The following is a 13,179-nucleotide window of genomic DNA, read 5'->3' as shown; positions in this document are numbered from 1 at the left end:
TCATCAGCGTTTTCTCTCCGTGGATCCTTGTGGTGGTGTTTGTTCTGGTTATTGCCTTTCTCTTTGTTCTCTTTCTCCACTCTTTCTCCCCAAGTTAGTGAGCTGTGGCTGGTTGTGGGATCTGTCGATGTTTCGGTGTCTTGTGGTTCTGCAGGGTTGGTCTCCGACTCCTTTCCCTTTCCAGATTCCATTGTTTCCTCCACTACTGCAGCTCCTTCTCCCTCCTCTGCTTCCGCCTGCATCTCTGTCAAGGCCTCACCTTCTCCAGTCTGATTTGTTGTTTTGTTGCCCAGTGCCTGGGTATAATCTTCATCCTCCATTCTTGGGTTTCCAGAAAACAGGCTTGCAAAAGTGTTGTCCCTTAACGGACAGCCCCGATACAGGTGGGCCTCGCTCCCACAAAGGCTACAGGTTCGAGGCGCTGTGCAGTTCGCCGCTATGTGTCCCTCCTGCCCACAGAATCTGCATCTGAGGCCCTGGCAGGAATCTTTGGTATGACCCAGAGCCCCACAGCGCCTGCAGTAGATCGGTTGACCTGGGTAGTGCAGATATCCTCTGTGTGGACCGATGGCAAAACTGCCAGGTGGGTGTTGTATGCCTCCAGCCGGATCCTCCCTCAGCAGGACGTTGTAACGTCGCCTTCCAGTCCAAATTCCAAAACGATCCTTCAGCCTCTCGCCAGTTGAAACTGATGCACAGTACCTTGATAAGAAGGCCCGGATATTTTCTTCCTCCACGTAAGGGTTGTAGAGGTGAACAATCATTGGGATTTCCTCGTTGGCAAACAGCGGCGAAGCTCTAATTCCCAGAAGTGCCGGATGTTCAAGGTCGCTGCTGCACTTACTGAAAAGCTTGTGGCAATCTTGAAGCGATACCATTGTAACATCGATGAATCTCGCTGATGTTGAGAAGTCTTGCAAGCAGAAGACCGCTGCTGTTTCCACGTTGCATAGTCCTCGTAGAATCCGGATCACCACCCAATCTCGTCCAAAACGATTCTTCACTTCCTCCGACGCATCTCCACAAAGCTCGAATCTGACCGTATTTCGAAGCCGCACCACTCGGGCCGGCCTGTTCGCTCCGTCTCTCGACATCACACTTGATCTTAGCCAAAAGGCCGAGAAGCGATAACCTGAAATAGGCGCCGGGCCACGGGCCCTACCTTTTGAGGGTCCGGACTAGTGGACGGCGCTGACCGGCCGCCTTCACGCCCACACACCTTCTGTCATTCCACCAGCAAAAGAGCAGCTTTGCAAAGACAAAGCCTTCAAAAAATAAGTTGAACTTGTCAACGTTCCTCTCCACGGAAATCTTTAGTAAAAGGCGAAAGATTTGTACGTGAATGAAGAGAAACTCCAGCCCTGCTCGCCGGTCGCCCAGGCCTCCGTAGGCCACCGGCCGCTCAAGGAAGAGGGCTCGAGGTAGAGCGACGAAAACCTGCAGCAAAAGCGCCCTTGGGTCGTCGGGTGGGTGACGAGGCAGCACAGCCTTTGCCTGGAGAAACACAGGGTGGGGGAAAATTAAGTCTTTCGCCTTTTTTTTTTTTTTTTTTTTTTTTTAAGTAAAATGGAGGGAAAATGAAAAAGCGGGAAAAGCGGGACTCCCTAGCGCAAAAGGACCGAGGAAACCCCGGGCCTAGGCTAGGCAAAGGTCTAAGGCGCCGTACCCCTAATCCCAACAGCTTTCCAGCAGGGGCCAGTCACCAGCATTCGTCAATTACTCTTTCGTTTGACCGTTTATGAGGGTGCACCGTGCCAGGAGGCAATGCAATACCTGGTCGATGCGTGGAGTGGACGGAGCAAGCCCCTCTTCCGACTCCCAGGCCTAAAAATCCATTTAATATATGGTCCTCGGGTAGAGGACGTATCAGATATTAAACTGATAAGAACAGATACTACACTTGATCTTAGCCAAAAGGCCGAGAAGCGATAACCTGAAATAGGCGCCGGGCCACGGGCCCTACCTTTTGAGGGTCCGGACTAGTGGACGGCGCTGACCGGCCGCCCACACACCTTCTGTCATTCCACCAGCAAAAGAGCAGCTTTGAAAAGACAAAGCCTTCAAAAAATAAGTTGAACTTGTCAACGTTCCTCTCCACGGAAACCTTTAGTAAAAGGCGAAAGATTTGTACGTGAATGAAGAGAAACTCCAGCCCTGCTCGCCGGTCGCCCAGGCCTCCGTAGGCCACCGGCCGCTCAAGGAAGAGGGCTCGAGGTAGAGCGACGAAAACCTGCAGCAAAAGCGCCCTTGGGTCGTCGGGTGGGTGACGAGGCAGCACAGCCTTTGCCTGGAGAAACACAGGGTGGGGGAAAATTAAGTCTTTCGCCTTTTTTTTTTTTTTTTTTTTTTAAGTAAAATGGAGGGAAAATGAAAAAGCGGGAAAAGCGGGACTCCCTAGCGCAAAAGGACCGAGGAAACTCCGGGCCTAGGCTAGGCAAAGGTCTAAGGCGCCGTACCCCTAATCCCAACAGCTTTCCAGCAGGGGCCAGTCACCAGCATTCGTCAATTACTCTTTCGTTTGACCGTTTATGAGGGTGCACCGTGCCAGGAGGCAATGCAATACCTGGTCGATGCGTGGAGTGGACGGAGCAAGCCCCTCTTCCGACTCCCAGGCCTAAAAATCCATTTAATATATGGTCCTCGGGTAGAGGACGTATCAGATATTAAACTGATAAGAACAGATTTTTTTTTTTTTTTTTTTTTTATTGAAAAACGTGCATATTTCCATTCATACTTACATTGCATTTCATTTCATTGCTTTACATTATTACATTACATTTAATTACATTTGGTGTTACTTACAGACATTTTGTGACTTTGTCTCACCCTAGTCCCACCACCACATCGTCAAGTTTCGATTTTGCAGTTTTTAACTTAGTTTACCAGAATTTTGTTGTTCTTCTGGATCTTTGCCTACACTGCTTTGTTCCTTTCCCTGTTCTTTTAACCAGAGCACTTTTTTGTACTTGTACAAAACCGTACGGAAAAGGTTCAGTTGCCCCTTTTGTGCCTGCTTTCGAATAAACTCGCATCGCCTCCCCCATAGTGCTTTTTTCGCTTCAGATATTGCGATCCACAGATTAGCTGATTCATTTGCTTTTGTACCCCAGAGGACCAGGTCTCGGTTTAATTGACTTTCGCGTTTTTCCGGCCACCATTTTGAAATTGAGTCCCAGAGCTGGGCCACTACTGGACATGACCACATGGCATGCTCCACGGTTTCTTCCCCTCCACACCCCAGTGGGCATCTCGATGTACCACTACACCCATGGCGGAACATTCGTTCTCTAACCGGTAATCTTCTCAAGGCCGTTAACCAATGTAGGTCTCTGCTCTTCCCGTCCAGCCACTTTGGCTGAAGTGCTTCCCAATCGATGTCTGTTCGTGGCTTTTCCAGATTCAATCCTCCAATGTGTTCTTCCCTCCACCTTTCATACAGGCGTCTGTGGTTCATGATGAGCTTGCCTGACAGACACCATTTGTTGTTTCTTATGAGGCTTACTACTTTTTTGTAGTGTTCAGGGTAGTCCACCGACCATGGTTCTGTGCCTCTCCAGGGGACCACCTTTCGCAAGCTAAAGCCCAGCCAGAATCTGGCAAGGAGCGTCGCATTGTGACGTTCGTCACCTTGTGCCAATTTCGCTGCATTGGCCAGGTACAAGGCTGTTAGTTTTAAGGGGGCACACACTACTCCTCTCCCGCCTTTAGCTGTTTCCTGGTACATTATGCCTCTTGCTACCCACTCGCATCTTCCTCCCCATATGAAATCAAAAAATAGGCGCTCAAGTCGCCTCCCTGTCCAGAAGGGAACAGGAAACGCGTAGGCCAGGTGGACTAGGGTTGCGAAGACATCGCTGTTTATTGCTGCCACTCTCCCTGTCAGAGATAAATCTCTTGTTGCCCATCTTTCTATTTTTTGTCTTACCTTTGCTAGTTTTGCTTCCCAGTTTTTTATAGCACTTCCCTCTTTCCAGAACTGCACTCCCAAGATCCGGATCCCATCTTGGCACATGGGAAAACCACCTGGCACCTCCTGCCTACCTCGCCATGCGCCTGTACCTAGTACTGTTGACTTTGCTTTGTTCACCCGTGCCCCGGTAGCCTTGGAAAATTGTATAAGTGTCTGCTCCACTATCTGGAAATCCCCTTCTGAACTCATGAAAAGGGTGGCATCATCTGCATATGCTGACACTTTGGCTTGCACACCTTTCCCACCTGGGATATGGAGTCCTACGAATTTGGGCTCCGCTCGTAGTCGTGCCATGAGTGGCTCAAGAAAGATGATGTACAGCAGTGGGGAAAGTGGACAGCCCTGCCTTACTCCACCTGCTTGTTCTACTCCTTCCGAATAGTATCCGTTCACGTTTACTCGGCTTGTAGCGCCCTTGTAGAGGAGGCGCACCCATGACACATACGAAGGGCCAAACCCCATTTTATTGAGGGTGGCGAACAGAAACTGGTGGCTGACACGGTCGAAAGCCTTTTCCTGGTCTAGTCCCAGGATTGCTAAAGGCAGATTGCGTTGCTGTGCCCAGGCTATTGCATCTCTAACCAGTGAGATATTCAGGCTGTGCGACCGTCCAGGTACTCCGCACGTTTGGTCTGGGTGCACTACTGTACCGATCACGCCTCTCAGACGCAGCGTCAAAACCTTTGCCAAGATCTTGTAGTCGGTCGTGAGGAGCGTGATCGGCCTCCAGTTGGCCAGATCTGCCCTGTCACCCTTCTTATGCAGAAGGGTAATATGCCCTGTCCTCAACGATGGGGGGAGAATTCCCTCCTTTATTGCCTCCCTATAGATCTGCATGAGGTCCGGACACACAACCGACCAGAAAGCTCTATACCACTCGGCCGGCAGTCCGTCGCCCCCTGGGGCTACCCCACCCTTCAGGGTGGCAATGGCCTGCTCTAATTCATTTTCTGTGATGTCGGCCTCCAATTTTGCACGGTCTTTCTGAGTAAGTTCTTGACTAATGCCCTTAAGGAAACTGGCTGCCTCCTGTTCATCCGTAGACCTCTCCCGGAAAAGGTCTTTGTAAAAGGTTGCCACCACTTCAAGCATTTCCTCTTTAGATGTCATTAGATGATCCCCTACTTTAACCCTACTCATGTGGGCTCTTTTTTGCCGCGTTCTTACCGTGTTGAAAAAGTATCTTGTTGGCCGCTCATCAAAGAGCAGTTTTTGTTGGCCTGCCAGACCACAAAAACGCCTTGCCTCTGTAGTGAAGTGCTCTTTTAGGTTCATTCTAGCCACCCTGCTTCCTTCTATATTGCCTTCCCTCCATGCACTCTGCAAGACCCTTGACCATCGGGCTACCTTCTCCCTTTCTTTTCTTGCCTTCTGCCTTCCCCACTGTTGGCAGAAAATCCGCACCTTGGTTTTCAAGTGTTCCCACCATTCCGCCCATGTCTTGTAAAGTCCTTTCAAGGCTTGCCACCCAACATAAAGTGACCTAAAGGTCTGGCAGAAGTTCTGATCCTGTAGATATGTTATGTTTAGTTTCCATAGACCTGGTCCTCTCCTTCCCTTTTCTATCCTTACCGTAATGCTCACTAGGCAGTGATCTGTACACCAATGTGGCTCTACTCTGAAACTGTCAACCTTTGTGCCTTCCTGTACCATTATATAATCCAATCGTGAGGCATTCCCTCTCGAATTCCTCCACGTTGCTCTCTCCCTATCTTCTGATGTTTTTGCTGTATCTAAAAGCCTGGCCCCTTTAAGAATTTCCTTCAGCTCTATCTCCTCTTCTAAGTTGGTATTCAGGTCCCCCCCTACCCACAGGAGTCTGTTGGTTTGAAGGAGTGGCTCTAGCTCTCGGAAGAAACCCCTTCTCCTGCCTCGAGTTGCTGGAGCGTAGATGCAAATAGCTCTAAACGGCACCCCTCTCCAAGTTCCATCAGTATAAAAGATTCTCCCTGGTACTGCCACTACTGTTTTGCTTACTACAAAATCGAAACTTTTAAACAATATTCCTACCCCATCCCCTTTTCCCTCCCCTGCCCCCCACACCGATGGACCCCATTCCCACCCTCTGGAAAACCAAGTCCCCTCTGCTTCTGTTCGTAGATGACACTCCTGGACAAAGATAACATCTAGTGGGAGTATCTCCAAGGACTTAAAAATTGCCATTCGTCTTACCGTCTGTCTCATGCCCCTTGCATTCAGGGTTGCTAATGTAAGTTTTCCTTCCATATCTTCAGATTTATTTTCCTTTCTACATGTTCTTTTTCCCTATTGTTTCTCCAATTACTTCTCTCTCTTTTTCTACTTTGAACGCTTACTCCTTCTTTTGTTCTCCAGCTCCTTTCCGACTGATTTTTCCTTCATCGTTGTCCTTCCCGCTGTCCTCCGAACTTAGGGACTCCATTTCACTTTCCAGGCCCAAGAAGCTGTATAGTCTTGCCTTTGTTCTCATTTTCTTGACCCCTTCGTCCTTTGTTATTCTGTCTTTTTCCTTATCCGTTTGGTGTGTTCCTTTTTTGCTCCTTTTTGCCTTGCCACTTTGTCCTTCTTCCTTGCTTGGGATTCGTCGCCTTGTCGGACCTTGCTGCTCGCTTTCCATTTCGGTTGTTGTCTCATCAGCGTTTTCTCTCCGTGGATCCTTGTGGTGGTGTTTGTTCTGGTTATTGCCTTTCTCTTTGTTCTCTTTCTCCACTCTTTCTCCCCAAGTTAGTGAGCTGTGGCTGGTTGTGGGATCTGTCGATGTTTCGGTGTCTTGTGGTTCTGCAGGGTTGGTCTCCGACTCCTTTCCCTTTCCAGATTCCATTGTTTCCTCCACTACTGCATCTCCTTCTCCCTCCTCTGCTTCCGCCTGCATCTCTGTCAAGGCCTCACCTTCTCCAGTCTGATTTGTTGTTTTGTTGCCCAGTGCCTGGGTATAATCTTCATCCTCCATTCTTGGGTTTCCAGAAAACAGGCTTGCAAAAGTGTTGTCCCTTAACGGACAGCCCCGATACAGGTGGGCCTCGCTCCCACAAAGGCTACAGGTTCGAGGCGCTGTGCAGTTCGCCGCTATGTGTCCCTCCTGCCCACAGAATCTGCATCTGAGGCCCTGGCAGGAATCTTTGGTATGACCCAGAGCCCCACAGCGCCTGCAGTAGATCGGTTGACCTGGGTAGTGCAGATATCCTCTGTGTGGACCGATGGCAAAACTGCCAGGTGGGTGTTGTATGCCTCCAGCCGGATCCTCCCTCAGCAGGACGTTGTAACGTCGCCTTCCAGTCCAAATTCCAAAACGATCCTTCAGCCTCTCGCCAGTTGAAACTGATGCACAGTACCTTGATAAGAAGGCCCGGATATTTTCTTCCTCCACGTAAGGGTTGTAGAGGTGAACAATCATTGGGATTTCCTCGTTGGCAAACAGCGGCGAAGCTCTAATTCCCAGAAGTGCCGGATGTTCAAGGTCGCTGCTGCACTTACTGAAAAGCTTGTGGCAATCTTGAAGCGATACCATTGTAACATCGATGAATCTCGCTGATGTTGAGAAGTCTTGCAAGCAGAAGACCGCTGCTGTTTCCACGTTGCATAGTCCTCGTAGAATCCGGATCACCACCCAATCTCGTCCAAAACGATTCTTCACTTCCTCCGACGCATCTCCACAAAGCTCGAATCTGACCGTATTTCGAAGCCGCACCACTCGGGCCGGCCTGTTCGCTCCGTCTCTCGACATCACACTTGATCTTAGCCAAAAGGCCGAGAAGCGATAACCTGAAATAGGCGCCGGGCCACGGGCCCTACCTTTTGAGGGTCCGGACTAGTGGACGGCGCTGACCGGCCGCCTTCACGCCCACACACCTTCTGTCATTCCACCAGCAAAAGAGCAGCTTTGCAAAGACAAAGCCTTCAAAAAATAAGTTGAACTTGTCAACGTTCCTCTCCACGGAAATCTTTAGTAAAAGGCGAAAGATTTGTACGTGAATGAAGAGAAACTCCAGCCCTGCTCGCCGGTCGCCCAGGCCTCCGTAGGCCACCGGCCGCTCAAGGAAGAGGGCTCGAGGTAGAGCGACGAAAACCTGCAGCAAAAGCGCCCTTGGGTCGTCGGGTGGGTGACGAGGCAGCACAGCCTTTGCCTGGAGAAACACAGGGTGGGGGAAAATTAAGTCTTTCGCCTTTTTTTTTTTTTTTTTTTTTTTTTAAGTAAAATGGAGGGAAAATGAAAAAGCGGGAAAAGCGGGACTCCCTAGCGCAAAAGGACCGAGGAAACCCCGGGCCTAGGCTAGGCAAAGGTCTAAGGCGCCGTACCCCTAATCCCAACAGCTTTCCAGCAGGGGCCAGTCACCAGCATTCGTCAATTACTCTTTCGTTTGACCGTTTATGAGGGTGCACCGTGCCAGGAGGCAATGCAATACCTGGTCGATGCGTGGAGTGGACGGAGCAAGCCCCTCTTCCGACTCCCAGGCCTAAAAATCCATTTAATATATGGTCCTCGGGTAGAGGACGTATCAGATATTAAACTGATAAGAACAGATACTACACTTGATCTTAGCCAAAAGGCCGAGAAGCGATAACCTGAAATAGGCGCCGGGCCACGGGCCCTACCTTTTGAGGGTCCGGACTAGTGGACGGCGCTGACCGGCCGCCCACACACCTTCTGTCATTCCACCAGCAAAAGAGCAGCTTTGCAAAGACAAAGCCTTCAAAAAATAAGTTGAACTTGTCAACGTTCCTCTCCACGGAAACCTTTAGTAAAAGGCGAAAGATTTGTACGTGAATGAAGAGAAACTCCAGCCCTGCTCGCCGGTCGCCCAGGCCTCCGTAGGCCACCGGCCGCTCAAGGAAGAGGGCTCGAGGTAGAGCGACGAAAACCTGCAGCAAAAGCGCCCTTGGGTCGTCGGGTGGGTGACGAGGCAGCACAGCCTTTGCCTGGAGAAACACAGGGTGGGGGAAAATTAAGTCTTTCGCCTTTTTTTTTTTTTTTTTTTTTTAAGTAAAATGGAGGGAAAATGAAAAAGCGGGAAAAGCGGGACTCCCTAGCGCAAAAGGACCGAGGAAACTCCGGGCCTAGGCTAGGCAAAGGTCTAAGGCGCCGTACCCCTAATCCCAACAGCTTTCCAGCAGGGGCCAGTCACCAGCATTCGTCAATTACTCTTTCGTTTGACCGTTTATGAGGGTGCACCGTGCCAGGAGGCAATGCAATACCTGGTCGATGCGTGGAGTGGACGGAGCAAGCCCCTCTTCCGACTCCCAGGCCTAAAAATCCATTTAATATATGGTCCTCGGGTAGAGGACGTATCAGATATTAAACTGATAAGAACAGATTTTTTTTTTTTTTTTTTTTTTTATTGAAAAACGTGCATATTTCCATTCATACTTACATTGCATTTCATTTCATTGCTTTACATTATTACATTACATTTAATTACATTTGGTGTTACTTACAGACATTTTGTGACTTTGTCTCACCCTAGTCCCACCACCACATCGTCAAGTTTCGATTTTGCAGTTTTTAACTTAGTTTACCAGAATTTTGTTGTTCTTCTGGATCTTTGCCTACACTGCTTTGTTCCTTTCCCTGTTCTTTTAACCAGAGCACTTTTTTGTACTTGTACAAAACCGTACGGAAAAGGTTCAGTTGCCCCTTTTGTGCCTGCTTTCGAATAAACTCGCATCGCCTCCCCCATAGTGCTTTTTTCGCTTCAGATATTGCGATCCACAGATTAGCTGATTCATTTGCTTTTGTACCCCAGAGGACCAGGTCTCGGTTTAATTGACTTTCGCGTTTTTCCGGCCACCATTTTGAAATTGAGTCCCAGAGCTGGGCCACTACTGGACATGACCACATGGCATGCTCCACGGTTTCTTCCCCTCCACACCCCAGTGGGCATCTCGATGTACCACTACACCCATGGCGGAACATTCGTTCTCTAACCGGTAATCTTCTCAAGGCCGTTAACCAATGTAGGTCTCTGCTCTTCCCGTCCAGCCACTTTGGCTGAAGTGCTTCCCAATCGATGTCTGTTCGTGGCTTTTCCAGATTCAATCCTCCAATGTGTTCTTCCCTCCACCTTTCATACAGGCGTCTGTGGTTCATGATGAGCTTGCCTGACAGACACCATTTGTTGTTTCTTATGAGGCTTACTACTTTTTTGTAGTGTTCAGGGTAGTCCACCGACCATGGTTCTGTGCCTCTCCAGGGGACCACCTTTCGCAAGCTAAAGCCCAGCCAGAATCTGGCAAGGAGCGTCGCATTGTGACGTTCGTCACCTTGTGCCAATTTCGCTGCATTGGCCAGGTACAAGGCTGTTAGTTTTAAGGGGGCACACACTACTCCTCTCCCGCCTTTAGCTGTTTCCTGGTACATTATGCCTCTTGCTACCCACTCGCATCTTCCTCCCCATATGAAATCAAAAAATAGGCGCTCAAGTCGCCTCCCTGTCCAGAAGGGAACAGGAAACGCGTAGGCCAGGTGGACTAGGGTTGCGAAGACATCGCTGTTTATTGCTGCCACTCTCCCTGTCAGAGATAAATCTCTTGTTGCCCATCTTTCTATTTTTTGTCTTACCTTTGCTAGTTTTGCTTCCCAGTTTTTTATAGCACTTCCCTCTTTCCAGAACTGCACTCCCAAGATCCGGATCCCATCTTGGCACATGGGAAAACCACCTGGCACCTCCTGCCTACCTCGCCATGCGCCTGTACCTAGTACTGTTGACTTTGCTTTGTTCACCCGTGCCCCGGTAGCCTTGGAAAATTGTATAAGTGTCTGCTCCACTATCTGGAAATCCCCTTCTGAACTCATGAAAAGGGTGGCATCATCTGCATATGCTGACACTTTGGCTTGCACACCTTTCCCACCTGGGATATGGAGTCCTACGAATTTGGGCTCCGCTCGTAGTCGTGCCATGAGTGGCTCAAGAAAGATGATGTACAGCAGTGGGGAAAGTGGACAGCCCTGCCTTACTCCACCTGCTTGTTCTACTCCTTCCGAATAGTATCCGTTCACGTTTACTCGGCTTGTAGCGCCCTTGTAGAGGAGGCGCACCCATGACACATACGAAGGGCCAAACCCCATTTTATTGAGGGTGGCGAACAGAAACTGGTGGCTGACACGGTCGAAAGCCTTTTCCTGGTCTAGTCCCAGGATTGCTAAAGGCAGATTGCGTTGCTGTGCCCAGGCTATTGCATCTCTAACCAGTGAGATATTCAGGCTGTGCGACCGTCCAGGTACTCCGCACGTTTGGTCTGGGTGCACTACTGTACCGATCACGCCTCTCAGACGCAGCGTCAAAACCTTTGCCAAGATCTTGTAGTCGGTCGTGAGGAGCGTGATCGGCCTCCAGTTGGCCAGATCTGCCCTGTCACCCTTCTTATGCAGAAGGGTAATATGCCCTGTCCTCAACGATGGGGGGAGAATTCCCTCCTTTATTGCCTCCCTATAGATCTGCATGAGGTCCGGACACACAACCGACCAGAAAGCTCTATACCACTCGGCCGGCAGTCCGTCGCCCCCTGGGGCTACCCCACCCTTCAGGGTGGCAATGGCCTGCTCTAATTCATTTTCTGTGATGTCGGCCTCCAATTTTGCACGGTCTTTCTGAGTAAGTTCTTGACTAATGCCCTTAAGGAAACTGGCTGCCTCCTGTTCATCCGTAGACCTCTCCCGGAAAAGGTCTTTGTAAAAGGTTGCCACCACTTCAAGCATTTCCTCTTTAGATGTCATTAGATGATCCCCTACTTTAACCCTACTCATGTGGGCTCTTTTTTGCCGCGTTCTTACCGTGTTGAAAAAGTATCTTGTTGGCCGCTCATCAAAGAGCAGTTTTTGTTGGCCTGCCAGACCACAAAAACGCCTTGCCTCTGTAGTGAAGTGCTCTTTTAGGTTCATTCTAGCCACCCTGCTTCCTTCTATATTGCCTTCCCTCCATGCACTCTGCAAGACCCTTGACCATCGGGCTACCTTCTCCCTTTCTTTTCTTGCCTTCTGCCTTCCCCACTGTTGGCAGAAAATCCGCACCTTGGTTTTCAAGTGTTCCCACCATTCCGCCCATGTCTTGTAAAGTCCTTTCAAGGCTTGCCACCCAACATAAAGTGACCTAAAGGTCTGGCAGAAGTTCTGATCCTGTAGATATGTTATGTTTAGTTTCCATAGACCTGGTCCTCTCCTTCCCTTTTCTATCCTTACCGTAATGCTCACTAGGCAGTGATCTGTACACCAATGTGGCTCTACTCTGAAACTGTCAACCTTTGTGCCTTCCTGTACCATTATATAATCCAATCGTGAGGCATTCCCTCTCGAATTCCTCCACGTTGCTCTCTCCCTATCTTCTGATGTTTTTGCTGTATCTAAAAGCCTGGCCCCTTTAAGAATTTCCTTCAGCTCTATCTCCTCTTCTAAGTTGGTATTCAGGTCCCCCCCTACCCACAGGAGTCTGTTGGTTTGAAGGAGTGGCTCTAGCTCTCGGAAGAAACCCCTTCTCCTGCCTCGAGTTGCTGGAGCGTAGATGCAAATAGCTCTAAACGGCACCCCTCTCCAAGTTCCATCAGTATAAAAGATTCTCCCTGGTACTGCCACTACTGTTTTGCTTACTACAAAATCGAAACTTTTAAACAATATTCCTACCCCATCCCCTTTTCCCTCCCCTGCCCCCCACACCGATGGACCCCATTCCCACCCTCTGGAAAACCAAGTCCCCTCTGCTTCTGTTCGTAGATGACACTCCTGGACAAAGATAACATCTAGTGGGAGTATCTCCAAGGACTTAAAAATTGCCATTCGTCTTACCGTCTGTCTCATGCCCCTTGCATTCAGGGTTGCTAATGTAAGTTTTCCTTCCATATCTTCAGATTTATTTTCCTTTCTACATGTTCTTTTTCCCTATTGTTTCTCCAATTACTTCTCTCTCTTTTTCTACTTTGAACGCTTACTCCTTCTTTTGTTCTCCAGCTCCTTTCCGACTGATTTTTCCTTCATCGTTGTCCTTCCCGCTGTCCTCCGAACTTAGGGACTCCATTTCACTTTCCAGGCCCAAGAAGCTGTATAGTCTTGCCTTTGTTCTCATTTTCTTGACCCCTTCGTCCTTTGTTATTCTGTCTTTTTCCTTATCCGTTTGGTGTGTTCCTTTTTTGCTCCTTTTTGCCTTGCCACTTTGTCCTTCTTCCTTGCTTGGGATTCGTCGCCTTGTCGGACCTTGCTGCTCGCTTTCCATTTCGGTTGTTGTCTCATCAGCGTTTTCTCTCCG

The 13,179-nt window shown here is 49.4% G+C and overlaps 8 non-coding genes across 8 annotated transcripts; all 8 read right to left on the bottom strand.

Moving 5' to 3' along the window:
• Positions 1 to 1,246: 1,246 nt before the first annotated feature.
• On the bottom strand, positions 1,247 to 1,361 carry LOC134304624 (U5 spliceosomal RNA). Its single transcript, XR_010008024.1, has one exon. It is a non-coding gene; the product is annotated as a U5 spliceosomal RNA (small nuclear RNA).
• A 378-nt stretch (positions 1,362 to 1,739) lies between these two features.
• Positions 1,740 to 1,930, bottom strand: LOC134304573 (U2 spliceosomal RNA). Its single transcript, XR_010007983.1, has one exon. It is a non-coding gene; the product is annotated as a U2 spliceosomal RNA (small nuclear RNA).
• Positions 1,931 to 2,039: 109 nt separating this feature from the next.
• On the bottom strand, positions 2,040 to 2,154 carry LOC134304768 (U5 spliceosomal RNA). The gene has a single exon (XR_010008161.1). It is a non-coding gene; the product is annotated as a U5 spliceosomal RNA (small nuclear RNA).
• A 375-nt stretch (positions 2,155 to 2,529) lies between these two features.
• Positions 2,530 to 2,717, bottom strand: LOC134304600 (U2 spliceosomal RNA). Its single transcript, XR_010008007.1, has one exon. It is a non-coding gene; the product is annotated as a U2 spliceosomal RNA (small nuclear RNA).
• Positions 2,718 to 7,825: 5,108 nt separating this feature from the next.
• Positions 7,826 to 7,940, bottom strand: LOC134304623 (U5 spliceosomal RNA). Its single transcript, XR_010008023.1, has one exon. It is a non-coding gene; the product is annotated as a U5 spliceosomal RNA (small nuclear RNA).
• A 378-nt stretch (positions 7,941 to 8,318) lies between these two features.
• LOC134304561 (U2 spliceosomal RNA) lies at positions 8,319 to 8,509 on the bottom strand. The gene has a single exon (XR_010007972.1). It is a non-coding gene; the product is annotated as a U2 spliceosomal RNA (small nuclear RNA).
• A 109-nt stretch (positions 8,510 to 8,618) lies between these two features.
• Positions 8,619 to 8,733, bottom strand: LOC134304770 (U5 spliceosomal RNA). Its single transcript, XR_010008163.1, has one exon. It is a non-coding gene; the product is annotated as a U5 spliceosomal RNA (small nuclear RNA).
• Positions 8,734 to 9,108: 375 nt separating this feature from the next.
• Positions 9,109 to 9,297, bottom strand: LOC134304605 (U2 spliceosomal RNA). Its single transcript, XR_010008011.1, has one exon. It is a non-coding gene; the product is annotated as a U2 spliceosomal RNA (small nuclear RNA).
• Positions 9,298 to 13,179: the final 3,882 nt, after the last annotated feature.

This window comes from Trichomycterus rosablanca, unplaced genomic scaffold (assembly GCF_030014385.1).
Source record: "Trichomycterus rosablanca isolate fTriRos1 unplaced genomic scaffold, fTriRos1.hap1 scaffold_112, whole genome shotgun sequence".
In the NCBI taxonomy this organism is placed as follows: domain Eukaryota; kingdom Metazoa; phylum Chordata; class Actinopteri; order Siluriformes; family Trichomycteridae; genus Trichomycterus; species Trichomycterus rosablanca.
Note: the sequence above shows the minus strand (reverse complement) of the source record. Positions and strands in the feature narration are given on the sequence as shown.